This window comes from Pollicipes pollicipes, unplaced genomic scaffold (assembly GCF_011947565.3).
Source record: "Pollicipes pollicipes isolate AB1234 unplaced genomic scaffold, Ppol_2.1 Scaffold_5724;HRSCAF=6776_pilon_pilon_pilon, whole genome shotgun sequence".
In the NCBI taxonomy this organism is placed as follows: Eukaryota; Metazoa; Arthropoda; class Thecostraca; order Pollicipedomorpha; family Pollicipedidae; genus Pollicipes; species Pollicipes pollicipes.
This window is the reverse complement of record NW_023596746.1, coordinates 17,745,793-17,758,246: the sequence shown is the minus strand read 5'-3', so window position 1 is coordinate 17,758,246 and position 12,454 is coordinate 17,745,793. Positions and strand designations below refer to the sequence as shown.

At 55.6% G+C, this 12,454-nt stretch overlaps 1 protein-coding gene across 1 annotated transcript in view; it reads right to left on the bottom strand.

The window, feature by feature from the left end:
• LOC119103329 (serine proteinase stubble) overlaps window positions 1–12,197 on the bottom strand; it is a 44,875-nt gene extending 32,678 nt beyond the window's left edge. The window contains exon 1 of the mRNA XM_037226828.1: window positions 12,066–12,197. The gene's annotated coding sequence lies outside the window, so the exon portion shown is untranslated. The remainder of the gene's footprint in view (window positions 1–12,065) is intronic.
• Window positions 12,198–12,454: the final 257 nt, after the last annotated feature.

Below are 12,454 nucleotides of genomic sequence, written 5' to 3'. Positions count from 1 at the left end.
CGCACGCCCAACCCCAGTGCGCCTTCCATTGTGTCGCTCGCACTTTCCCGCTGTGGATGGCGGCTCATTTGACCGCAGTTCGCAAGCGCTCGGCCGCTGGAATGGCTCATATTCCGGCGTAATGGGCAGCCGGCAGGGCGAAACGCGACCGGTTGCTCGGGCTTTTGGGAACGTTCGACAGATGGCAGCACGGCTGCACGTCAGCGCCCGTGCAGTCCGAGCAGGCAGATGTGGACTGTCACGCTGACTGTGGGCAGACCTGACGCCACTCCAGCTGCCTGGGCCGTCTCCGTGACAGGAGTCGCGCTCCACTTACCCACTGCAAACGATCGTTACGAGCAGTGCACCCGCCGTCGAGCAGCCAGATGCGTAGTCAAAAACCTGTTCAGTTAATATCACGATAGAAATATGTTTGTGGTTCAGAGCAGCTCATCGCAGCTGTTAGGGTCCCAAGAGAGAGAGCGTCAGAGCTGTGCAGCCAACGCTGCAGCCGGCACCAAACGCGTTGGCTTTCGCGACACCGTTTTGCATCTCACAACGAGAGCTGTGCCTCGCGTGTTACCGCTTGTGTCCTGTGAAGCCGTGCGGGATCTTCTTCTTCCAGCAGACAGGACAGAAGTAGCGCTGGATGTCTACTTATCCTGTTAATGGATCAGACGGGCTGATCGGTTCCAAATCTGCACTGAGTTGGAGACCGATCTCTTCACGTGGTATTTCGATGCGTTGGTGCCGGCTGGTGCTGGTGCTGCTGGTGCCCTCGAGCTTTGACCCCACACGGACGGTGGCGATGACCCGACCCAAGCCTGCGACCCTGGCCTTTCGCTCGCGGCACTCAGACCACTGGATGCAGAGGTATCGCAGTGGCAGTATCGCACCAGGGGCACCACAGTGACCTGGATACTAGTCCGAACAGGTCAAACGTCTTCTTTGGCTTGTGAGACCAAGGTTCCGTTTTACAATGACGTAAGGAATTTGACTGGTTTAGTATGCTCAAACCAGTTCGCCCGAAAAGATCGCATACACTACATCACTGACAACTTCTTTACAACTGGTTTTGATAAAGAGAGTATGCATACATAAGCAAGCATATTTCCCCATCCCCATTAGCCATTTGAATATGCTTGCTTCGATAAACAATCAGTGAGTATTTCCATTTCTACTATTTGCGACCATTTGCCGTAGCCGAAGGACGAGAGATGCATGTTGAGACGAGGTCCACACACTTTTCCCGAAAGTTTCGCATTAGCTTTTTTGGTTTGTTGTATTGGTTATTGACATCGTTAGTGTTTTTTTTCAAGGGAAATGACTTCAGAGAGAGGTATGGCTCGTTCACTTCTCGGGAGTTCCTGTGCCTGTTTTTTTTTTACAACCGATTTGTGCGCGACTTTAATGTACCGTTAAGTCATCAGCTCGCTCGCAACAGCCTCTAGTCCATCACAGCGCCACCAAATCACCGTCGATCGAACAATGCAACCACATGTACTTTGTGCGGGCGTGCGGAGCCCTGGTGGGCGTTGGTAAAAAGACCATTCTGCCGAACGGCACGTTCGCTGTTTTTCACTAGCCCGGAAAGAATAGAGGTGCGTTGAACGAATGGGACGTCCCTTAGCTTGGAATCGGGGTTACGGGGACACGTTGCCATGATGCGGGCACAGGGCGCTCGGGTACGTTAGGCCGGCAGATCATCTTGGAGAATTATCCGGAATGTGAGGAAATTTCCGGGCATTCAGCACTGCCTACCCCGAAAATTTTGCAGACAATTCTCGCAGATCGCAGATAATCGGTAGAAATCATCCCAAGGAAGAAACCCGCATACTCTTCAGAGCGTAATAAAGACGGCGAATTTATGTTTTGCCATGCCTAGTTCTGACCGCTGGCTAGTGTGCAGTTATGGATGGCGCAGTCGAAACAAAATTGGGGGTATAATTTCCAGGCCTGCGGAACCCAGATGGAGAATCTCAGCGGAACATTATCGGACGGACACTTAGTGTCTGAATCATTTTCCTTCGGCCGAACACGCCAGTTGGAAGCCTCGAGCTGATGCTGCAAAGCACGGGTCTGAAATCCTAGGAGAAAGCCCGGCACATCCTGATGTTGACTCTATCCGTAAGAGGCTTACCCTGCTGCAAGAGTCGCAACAGCATGAAGATGTCGATTGATGGAGTGCCTCAGCTTAACATGACTGTGACTCAGGCCGACCATCTGGGAGCGACGCAGCGGGTCTCGGTGTGTTAAAGGATGTCACATGACATTGGCTTCACCGGAAGGCGGACAGTCTTTTTTAGGAGCCCGACGCACGTCGCCACGCACGCACTTCTGGAGTGTCCGTGACTGCGGTTCCCATAATAGCGCTCAGGGGCCATGGCACTACCGGGATTCAAACTCCGGCACCAGATGTACCAGTGAAAGCACTAACCGTCCCGCCATCATCCCTCATAAGCCGGCATCTCATTCTCCTCACAGAGAGGGAGAACATGCCCGATATGGCTGCCTGCGGCATCCCTCAGCCTTCAGAATGAAGGTGCCCGCCGCCGGGAGGCCTGCGGTTGTCAGTGTGCCACTCCACGTGGGCGTTGTTGGCGCGCGCAAAAGTTCAGCTGGAGAGAAGACATCTATTTTAAATTTGCCCTGTGCCCCGCGGGGAGGTAATAAACAAGAAACATCACGTTCCAGTCGCTGCGGTTTGAGGCTCAGCCCAGATCTGCGCTTCCACTGCGTTTTTGTTGGGTCGAAAAGCCGGGCAAATCTAATGCATGGCTGCTGGGTGGAAGGGCCGGACGATCTCTATGCTCCGCTGCTGGGTGGAAGGGGCGGACGCTCTCTATGCTCCGCTGCTGGATGGAAGGGACGGACGCTCTCCATGCTTCGCTGCTGGCTGAAGGGCCGGACGCTCTCTATGCTCAGCTGCTAGGTGGAAGGGCCGAGCGCTCTCCACGCTCCGCTGCTGAGTGGAAGGGCCGGACGTTCTCATCGTGACGAAAACGGCTGAGTTCAGACAGCAATGAAATTGCGGTCTGTCGCGAGCACACGGGAATCGCTCGACAGCTTGTCGGCCGGCTCACATCCTACCCGTCCAGACGACCGGTCACCAGACGTCATAGGCAATTCGCTCATGGTTCCGTATGTATACATTGTTTTTAGTGTTTGCACCAAACACTTTAACTGCCGCGCCAATATTTGGATTCCAGTCATGTGCATCTGTCAATGTTCAGGTTTGTGAGCTGAAGTTCCCTCAAAGCAATGTACCGCACAGCTTGGGCACAGGTCAGCGCCACCCAAGTATGGCCGACTATAGGTGAGCCAGCGGATCAGCATTATCCCGTTTACTGATTAGCACATGATCCGGCGTTTCCCCGTGGCTGTAGTAGTTAGTCAGGATGACGAGCTCCAGAATATCGGTCAGCCGACTCGCTGCGTGGTGAGCCAGAGTGCGCCGGCGCGTGACGCAGGCCAGACATTCGGGCACTACGTGACGCTTGCGCTGCGATGGTGTCCTTCACACTATAGACTGCACGTGAATAGATGCTGTCCTGCAAACTGTTAGAGCATGCGACGAAAGCTAAGCCAACCCTGCATTGTTAAATCCATAGCGAATCTACGGATAGCAATCGTCATACGCATACAATGCTTTCCAATAACGGCACATACTTCAGAAGTCACCCTTGGGAATTTCTTAACACCATCTGAACAGAGGTCAATGGAGTTCGAATTCGATGCACTTACGACGCAGAGTGTCTCCACATGGATGATATGCTCCTCAATCACATCCCGTATAGCTAACTGGGAGTGAGATGCATAATGCTAAAAATAGCTTGCGGAGATGCTCAGATGGGCCGGAAGTGTAGCGGAAATGTTGCTCAGTTGGGCCGGAAGCTGGGCGGAAGTGGAGCATACCACTAGCAAGAACGAAAATATGCGTGGGAAGTAGCCATGCTCCTCATACGACATTGCATCGAGGCTCCCATCTAGACCAGGTTTTTTAAAATATGCAGCAGGTGACTGATATTAGCTAGCTTATATACTCGCCGATGCAGCTTCAATAAGCCGACTGTTCGGGCTATTCATCTCTGCTATTTACACCGCTGCCGCTGTCAAACGGCACTTCCGAGCGTGTCCTGGATGAATCTGAGATGCGCATCATTCGCATCTGGAGAAACACGAGACGCCCTTCGAGCCATCGAACATGCCTCGTCGTGCACGGACAGTTTCACAGAGCCATTCGAAAGGTTTTCATATGGAATAATCGTGGGAAAATTTCGTTGTGATATTCTTCTGTGCATTTAGTTTGATGTTGGAACGAAAGACTGCTGTTATTAGCATTCCGTGACTGAAGGCAGCAGAGCTGGCTCAATTCTTATCTAATGACTTAATGCCGCTGTGCTAGAACTAGCTGATGACAGAAGACCTACAGTTCACAGAAATAATTATGTATGACAAAGTCAGTGTCCCAAAACCTTGTTACCGCGCGCAACCCGCAAGCTTAGCTGATTAAAAAGCCCTTTGCATTCTGGCACATCTTGGAGACAATTACAGCATAAAAGGACAACGGCCCACTCCTGCAAACCACCAGACGACCAAACAAAGTTGATCACCGGCGTCGGGGAACGTAACGTCCGCGGCTCCAGGCCAGTGCCTGCAGAGCCAACGCTCCCCATTGTCCGCGGCGGCGCCCGGACCAGGCCGGCGTGCAAACGCGCCGCTTTCGCCGACCTGGCGCGGCGGCGCGCCGCTCACCTGGACCGGCTCCTCGGCGGCCGTCGGCCTCCTCCGCAGGCAGCGCGCCGCTCGCCCCGCCAGCGCGCCCGGCCGCCAGGTGCTCCTGAGCGCGCGCACAGCCGTCGACTGGGCCCGGACCTTCACCTTCGAGCCGGCGCGCGCCCGTCGCCGGACAGGCGCGTTTCTCTTTCGTCGGAGTCGTCTGTGCGGCGAAGTGGGCCAGGTGAAATCTGACCGGCGGACGCGCGCTGCCTGGCCGCCGACCCGTCCTTGACAGGACCGATGACGTCATGACGTGCCCCGGGGCGAGACAGGGTCACGGAAGACGCCGCAGTGCACTCCGCAGACTTGATCTCTCAGCGGCTTTGTGTCCTTTGATGATGGGTCGGTTCGAGCTTAGGGCTATACGTTGAACGACAAAATCCTCACTGTATTATAAACGATATCACGCGGCCTTCTGGCCGCATGTGACGTGACAAAAAGCTTTCTTCAAGGAAAGCCGATTTGTCGGGCTGCGTCGAGCTTCCGGCTAAGTCTCCCTTGCCGTAGGCAGACATCTAACAAACCCCAACCACCGAGAAGGATGTGTGTTGAGATCTCACTGATCTCCTTTGGCACCGCAGTCCCGCACTGGATGGCTAACGCCGGCAGTACGACCGACGGACGCCCACCGCACGCCTCTGCACAGGCGATTACCCCAGGCACCTTCGCTTTGTGTGATTTGTTTTCTACTTTACTCTGACCAGTTTCTTTTCCACAGTGCGTCCGTTGTATTTGCACGGTGACTGGTCACTGTTTTGTCCTAGATTGACGACATCCGCTTGGGCTAATACGTCGTTTGCGGTGCGGGGTTCGTAGGTCTAGCTTCAAACTGATTATCATGTATTTTTTCGGCTTGCTGTTAAAAGGCAAGTGTCCGTACCAGACAACTGACTCAGGCCACTTTCTTTGTTTCAACAGAACTATTCAATGAAGCGCTTGACCTAGCCTGTGGTGCTGCGAACCTTGCTGATGTTACTTGGAACAGCGTGATTCACTCCCGGGTACTATTCAGCTTTGGCTGGGACATTTCGTAACACCGCACACCTATTTTGTGGTGCTATTCTGGACACGACCCGGGCTTGTATGACAGCACACCTGTGAAAGCAGCAGGATAATTCATTGCAACTCCCGATGTGCTCACTGAATGAGGAGGGATGGGTTAGGACGTCCCATGTGGACTCGCTGACGCGCTCGCTGGACATTGCTTGCCATTGCCGTGAAATGGCAGTGCTACGACATAACATTTACTCTTTCCGAGAGAGCTTTTACTGAAATAATGTATAACGTATGACTGCTTCCTGATGCAACTGCTGCTTGTTTACATGGTTACAGTATTGAATTATGTACGCTTTCAACGCCTTTCACCGCACACAACGCCTGTATGCAATAGAATGGAGCTGGCCGTCTACTGTAACAATGTTTTGTTGTTTTTTTTTTGTCTTACAGCGGTGGCTGCGTATCGAAGTTGTAGCACAAGTGTACCAAGGAACATCTTCCTTTTGAAGACAACAATACATGACTTTGCTCTTGCTGCTGGTAGCCTTGTCAGTGTCAGAATCCCGGCACACAAACCGATTAAAGTATCACCGGCGGAAGCCGCGTGAACACGCCGAAAAGAAAAGCAGAAAAATTGTCACACATATTGCGAGGACGGCGGCACCTCAGCGCTTCGAAAAAAGGGGGAAGGGTTCTCAGGCAGACTGTTCACTGGTTCTCCCGCGGCGTGTCTAATTGGCGACATAACCATTGACGTGCCCACAGCAGGGCCCAGCGCGCGCACACAGGCGCGCGCAAGCCTGCCTACGCACACCATCGCACGCACATGCCCACCCTTACGCAGCCACAGATGTGTGATCATCAGGCAGCAAACCAGGAACGCGCGCAGCAGGGACGCGACCCGTGTGCCAGAGTGTGGAACGGTCAACCGGCAGCGCTGCGCCGAAACGTTTTGTGAAATACACGCACGTTTGCATTTGACGTGCACGCGTACAGTGAGCAGTCGTTAGGAAAGTCGCTCCAATGCGTCGAATAAAAAGCACCGCTCAGCTGATAAAAAGGTCAAATACAATATTTACCAGAAGCGGTAATTTGACGCGAGAGTTATGTTCATGGAAGTTCTGGAAGCACAATAATATTTTGTAAGATTATGCATGCGAGAAACATTTTTTTTAATGGCAGCCAAGCTTCTTATGTTGCAACCGGAATGACATTCATGGAGAACGGAGAAAACGGCAGGGAGACGTGACGGGGGCAGCCAGGGCAGCACGCACGCAACAATCCACATCCCGCAACCTCCGCAGGGATTTGTTGATATGCCCTTCCCCGGATTGAACATTGAGGATCAGGTCACATTCGACAGTCATGTGCTCAAGCTCCCGGCTACAGATTTCACTGACGTCACGGTCCGGCATGCACGCCTCTCTCAGCGGTCACCTGGTGTGGGAAGTGTGTTTACAACCGGGCCACGGGGACCGATCCATAAACCGGCATTGGTTTAGCGCCAGGTGCGGTGGCCTGCCTGATTGAAATCGGATTAGCGTGCAGCCAGGGGTAAGTGTGCCATTCATGGCTCCACGCCGTGTAAGGACGCTCGGCAATGCTGGTCAGCGCCGGCATCGGGCGTCACGCGCCGGGCGTCACGCGCCGGCCGCGGAGCACGATATTACGATCAGTCCGCGGCGGCTCCTCTCCTGCCTCCTCTGATGACGCCATCTCCATCCGCTCTTGCTGACCCATTTCCCTCTTCATTCGCCGCAATTACGCTTCTTCCGCCAACGTCACGCCACCGCCACCGCCCTTGCGTCATCTGGTGCCAGTCACAGCCCGCCTGCGGGTGAGCTCCGCGCCACCCGGACGCCAGCGAAAGCACCGGTGGGTCGCACAGCGGCGCGCCGCTGCAGCCCCGTCCCCTGTCGGGCACGATGCCCCGGATGCCTCCGTTCGCCTGCAAAATCGAAAGTAGGAAGCGCGGCGTTCCTCGGCTCGGTCCGAGCAGCTGTCGAGAAGCGGGTCAGCCGTGCCGTGCCGTGCCGTGCCGTGCATTGCCGCGGCCATTCGTCGGGCCCGCGCCTCGGTGGCTCGGCGGCCTGCGGCGGCACCGACTCTGGAGAGTGCCCGGCTCCAGCTGACTCACACTCCTGCAGGTGTGCTCACCGCCGCCGGCGTCCGCTCTAACGACACCGGCTCACGCCAGGGGATGTCCGGGCTCGGAGCACGGTCGGCCACGGCCGGCGGCCTGGTGAGACCGTGTGACACTGTGACCCACTGTCCTGATCGGCTGCGGGTTGAGTGGGCGGGCGGCAGTCATCCTGAGGAGGACGGCGACCTCGGAACGCCGTCCAACCGTCCACAACACGGGGTTCACTGGCCCAAAAAGATATTCTGATAGGACTTCACCAACGTTTAACAAGCTCTCAGCATGTATGTTCTGGGTCCTGACCTGATGACCTGTCCAGAAACTCCTACATGGTGATCTGCAGCACCCTGTATAGTGGTAAACCGCTTCAGTAAATCAGGCGATGGGCACAACATGGCCTCTGCAGTCGGGGTACGCTGAGCACCCATGATCATCAAATTAAACGCATCATTCCGCAACCAACTGTTAATGAATCGCGTCGTCCATTGTCCACTTTCCTTAGTACTTGGAGAGCACAAGGCAAGGTCCCCCAGATCATCTCCAGGTCATATCTACTAGAATCTTCGTCACATTGGAAGTCATCTGCTGGGCATGTCGCGCAGTTTATGTGTAAGGGCACCCCAGGCACTTCACGGCTTTGTATGACTGAATAACCAGTGTCATTGCGCGCGTTGTTGTTCGGATCATGCGTCCGCAAAATTATCTACGGCACAAAAATCGATCGTGAATCATGTCATCAAAAGGTATGTGTACGAATGAAAATTATTCTTAACCATGCTTACCAATCGAATAAGGGGCACCATTATGTTTTGTTTAGCCAACCAATCCCCACCACAAGACTTGGCCACACGAAGACGCAGGCCTAACGTCCGCGTCTAATACTGCCCAGCGTGTGCATCCAAAACGGAGTCGCCCGTGAAACGGGGGAAATGTCTGCTCTGAAAGTGAAACGCAGCCGGTCGGCTGCTGGGGTCCTTTCGTGCGCCCGACTGCGGTCGGTGCGACTTGTCACCATTACGACCAGTGAGAGCGCTGTTCCCTGTCGCGAGGCTCCTTAATCACCGGCCGAGCGCACGCTAACCGCTCGCTCGCAGCTCGCGCCGCAGCGTCACCCGACTGATGAGAGGCCCGCCACGCCAGCCGGCCCAGCAGTGCTGCCTCGTCCCTCTGTCTCTGCCGGAGCGACCGTTTGCAATTAACGTCACCGGCCGTCACGCAGGGGTTCGCCCATTGTTGATGTCCCCCGCGGTGGCGTCACGCCGCCGCTGCCGGCGTTTTCACGAGTTTTTACCGTCGACCGCTGTGCCGGCCCGGCGTTGTCCTGTTGCGCCCAGGCGGCGATGTGAGCATCGGACGGGGTGGTTTGTACGTGTGACCTGGTGGGGGTCGGACGGGGTGGTATGTACATGTGGCCTGTTGGGGTCGGGCGGGGTGGTTTGTACGTATTTGTACGTGTACGTGTGGCCTGGTGGGGTCGGACGGGGTGGTATGTGCGTGTGGTCTGGTGGGATCGGACGGGGTGGTATGTACATGTAGCCTGCTGGGGTCGAACGGGGTGGTATGTACATGTGGCCTGGTGGGGTTGGACGGGGTGGTATGTACATGTGGCCTGTTGGGGTCGGACGGGGTGGTATGTACGTGTGGCCTGTTGGGGTCGGACGGGTGGGTGGTATGTGCGTGGCCTGTGGGGTCGGACGGGGTGGTATGTACATGTGGCCTGTTGGGGTCGGACGGGGTGGTATGTGCGTGCAGCCTGGTGGGGTTGGACGGGGTGGTATGTACGTGTGGCCTGTTGGGGTCGGACGGGGTGGTATGTAAATGTGGCCTGTTGGGGTCGGACGGGGTGGTACGTGCGTGTGACCTGGTGGGGTCGGACGGGGTGGTATGTGCGTGCAGCCTGGTGGGGTTGGACGGGGTGGTATGTACGTGTGGCCTGTGGGGTCGGACGGGGTGGTATGTAATGTGGCCTGTGTGGGGTCGGACGGGGTGGTACGTGCGTGTGACCTGGTGGGGTCGGACGGGGTGGTATGTGCGTGCCTGGTGGGGTGGACGGGGTGGTACGTGCGTGACCTGGTGGGGTGGACGGGGTGGTATGTACATGTGACCTGTTGGGGTCGGACGGGGTGGTATGTGCGTGTGGCCTGGCTGGTGGGGTCGGACGGGGTGGTACGTGCGTGTGACCTGGTGGGGTCAGACGGGGTGGTATGTACATGTGACCTGTTGGGGTCGGACGGGGTGGTATGTGCGTGTGGCCTGGTGGGGTCAGACGGGGTGGTACGTGCGTGTGACCTGGTGGGGTCAGACGGGTTGGTATGTACATGTGGCCTGCTGGGGTCGAACGGGGTGGAATGTACATGTGGCCTGGTGGGGTCGGACGGGGTGGTACGTGTGTGTGGCCTGGTGGGGTCAGACGGGGTGGTACGTACGTGTGGCCTGGTGGGGTCGGACGGGGTGGTATGTACCTGTGGCCTGGTGGGGCCGGACGGGGTGCTATGTACGTGTGCCCTGGTGGGGTCAGCTAGCTGCTCTGAGTTTGGGCATTGTGTTGGCTTTGGTCAGCGAACTCTGGCGATCGACGCGGGCCTGTCGCGAGTATGGACGGACGCTGGTGGCTCAAATCAGGAGGGCTCAGTGAGTTTGGACGGTGTGCACAGCCCAATGGCATAGCCCGATGGCACCCCCATTACAGGGAGAGTACCGCTTTCGGAGGCAAGCTCGGAAGCAAGCTTCTTATGCGTGCTCCCTTCCCGGGAAGCACGCCAAACTATGTCATAACCATTACACGCGCACTTAGGTTGTGCAAAGGCGTCACAAAAAGCTTAAAAGGAGCAAATATTTACAATTGAATTTCAAGTTTGAAAGGCCCGGCAAAGCTGCAATGTCTTTGGCGAACTTGGAAGTGTGGTCACGACCACCATTGCTGCCGTCAGTAACAGCCGCCCAATAGGTATTGAAAAGGTCCAACTAGTTACTGGCAACGCGTTGTCGGAAGATTCTAGCAATGCTGACGGATTTGACTTTTTCTGTGCGTCCAAGCCTTAGTGCTGTGGATGCAAATCCGTCGAATTGTGACTTTGAGTATGCTAAAGCATCAGACTAAAGAGCTCAGCCTGACTGCATGCAATGTCGTAAACCAAATGAGCCTACTTGATATCAGCAACAAAGGCCTTGAACCACACAGTGCTGAACACGGGAAGGCGGATAAACACACAAACTCCATCATGGGATCTGATTTAAACAACGCTCTTTTGTTAAGGCACGTTAAGAAATAGCCATGTTCGTTGTCATGAACACCTATGTCCGCAGGCGCCGTTGGCGCTAGCGTGTACTGGGCGCCGGGGCGTGAGGATCTGAAGGTCCGAAATGTTCGTGAGTTCATGCAACGCACGAGGTGACTGATCTTCGCGATAAGAAATTTCCTAAATGAATAATCGGTTTGGGTCATCCTAACCTTCTGGCTCAGCTGCTTGTGTTTTGTGCAGCCTTTAGTGTGGTGTCGTGTATCGGGTGTTGGATTTGGGAGCTCGGATGGCTAATCATTTGGACAGTTTTTGATGACAGTGTCTTCACAGAATCGAAGAGTTTCTGGATTTGCGTATCGTGTTTACTCGTTTATCGCCTAACTTTTTAACTAGCGATGCCCAAGGCGCTGATCGCTGCACAGCTTAAAACGCGGAACATTAACAGTATATAACGCTGACGCTTGATAGTGGCATTAAGGCAGTATGCCTTGACTTATTAAACGCTAATATATGTCAGCATAAAAGCCCTGAACTCGTAATTCCTTATCCGTTAAGTGCTGGTCACTGCAGAGTGAACGATCCTGGCCTGTTCATGTGCAGCTCAAACATTACGGGTATCAACCTTCGGAAGACGATGCTCGCTCGGTGAATACAGTAGACTCCTCCCCCACCGTATTTTCCTCACTTCTATCCCGACCTCATCTCCTCACACCTCATGTCACGTGACCGGAGGTGACCAGCGTATGTCCGCAGTATTGCGCACACCATGAACACTGCGCGTACCACTGTAAGCGTCCCTCCACGGGCGGATTGGAAATGCTGACACACTATCACTCGTATGATTCAACTAGCACGGTTCACCGGGCGCCGCACCAGCGCTCCTGCTGGCCGGCATATCACAGCACCCTGCCATTTTCAGCTCCACTTACTTGTCGCGGTGCGAGATCCGGATATCTAGCGGCGTGGTCGATCCGGACAGCGCGGCACAGAGCACAGCGTCGACTGAACACGGGCGGCCGGGCCACTGAGTGCGCGGCCGCGCCGCCCGGCGACCGGCCGGTCGCGCCTTTCACGCCAGTCGGCAAGTGAAGCCGAACCCCTCAAAATGCGTGCGATCCACGCCAGTGCGTGCTCTCAGGGCGGGAAACACTGCACGTGACAGGCGACTGCCCGATGACGCCGCGCTCGCCGCTCGAGCACGGGTCGGGCATGCACCACCACGCATTGAATGGGGGCACCGGACCGCTGCTCGGCTGATGGCCGTTCCGCTCTCGTCCACCGCTGCCTGAGCGCCGCGGGGCAGCGCGGGCAGCGCGGG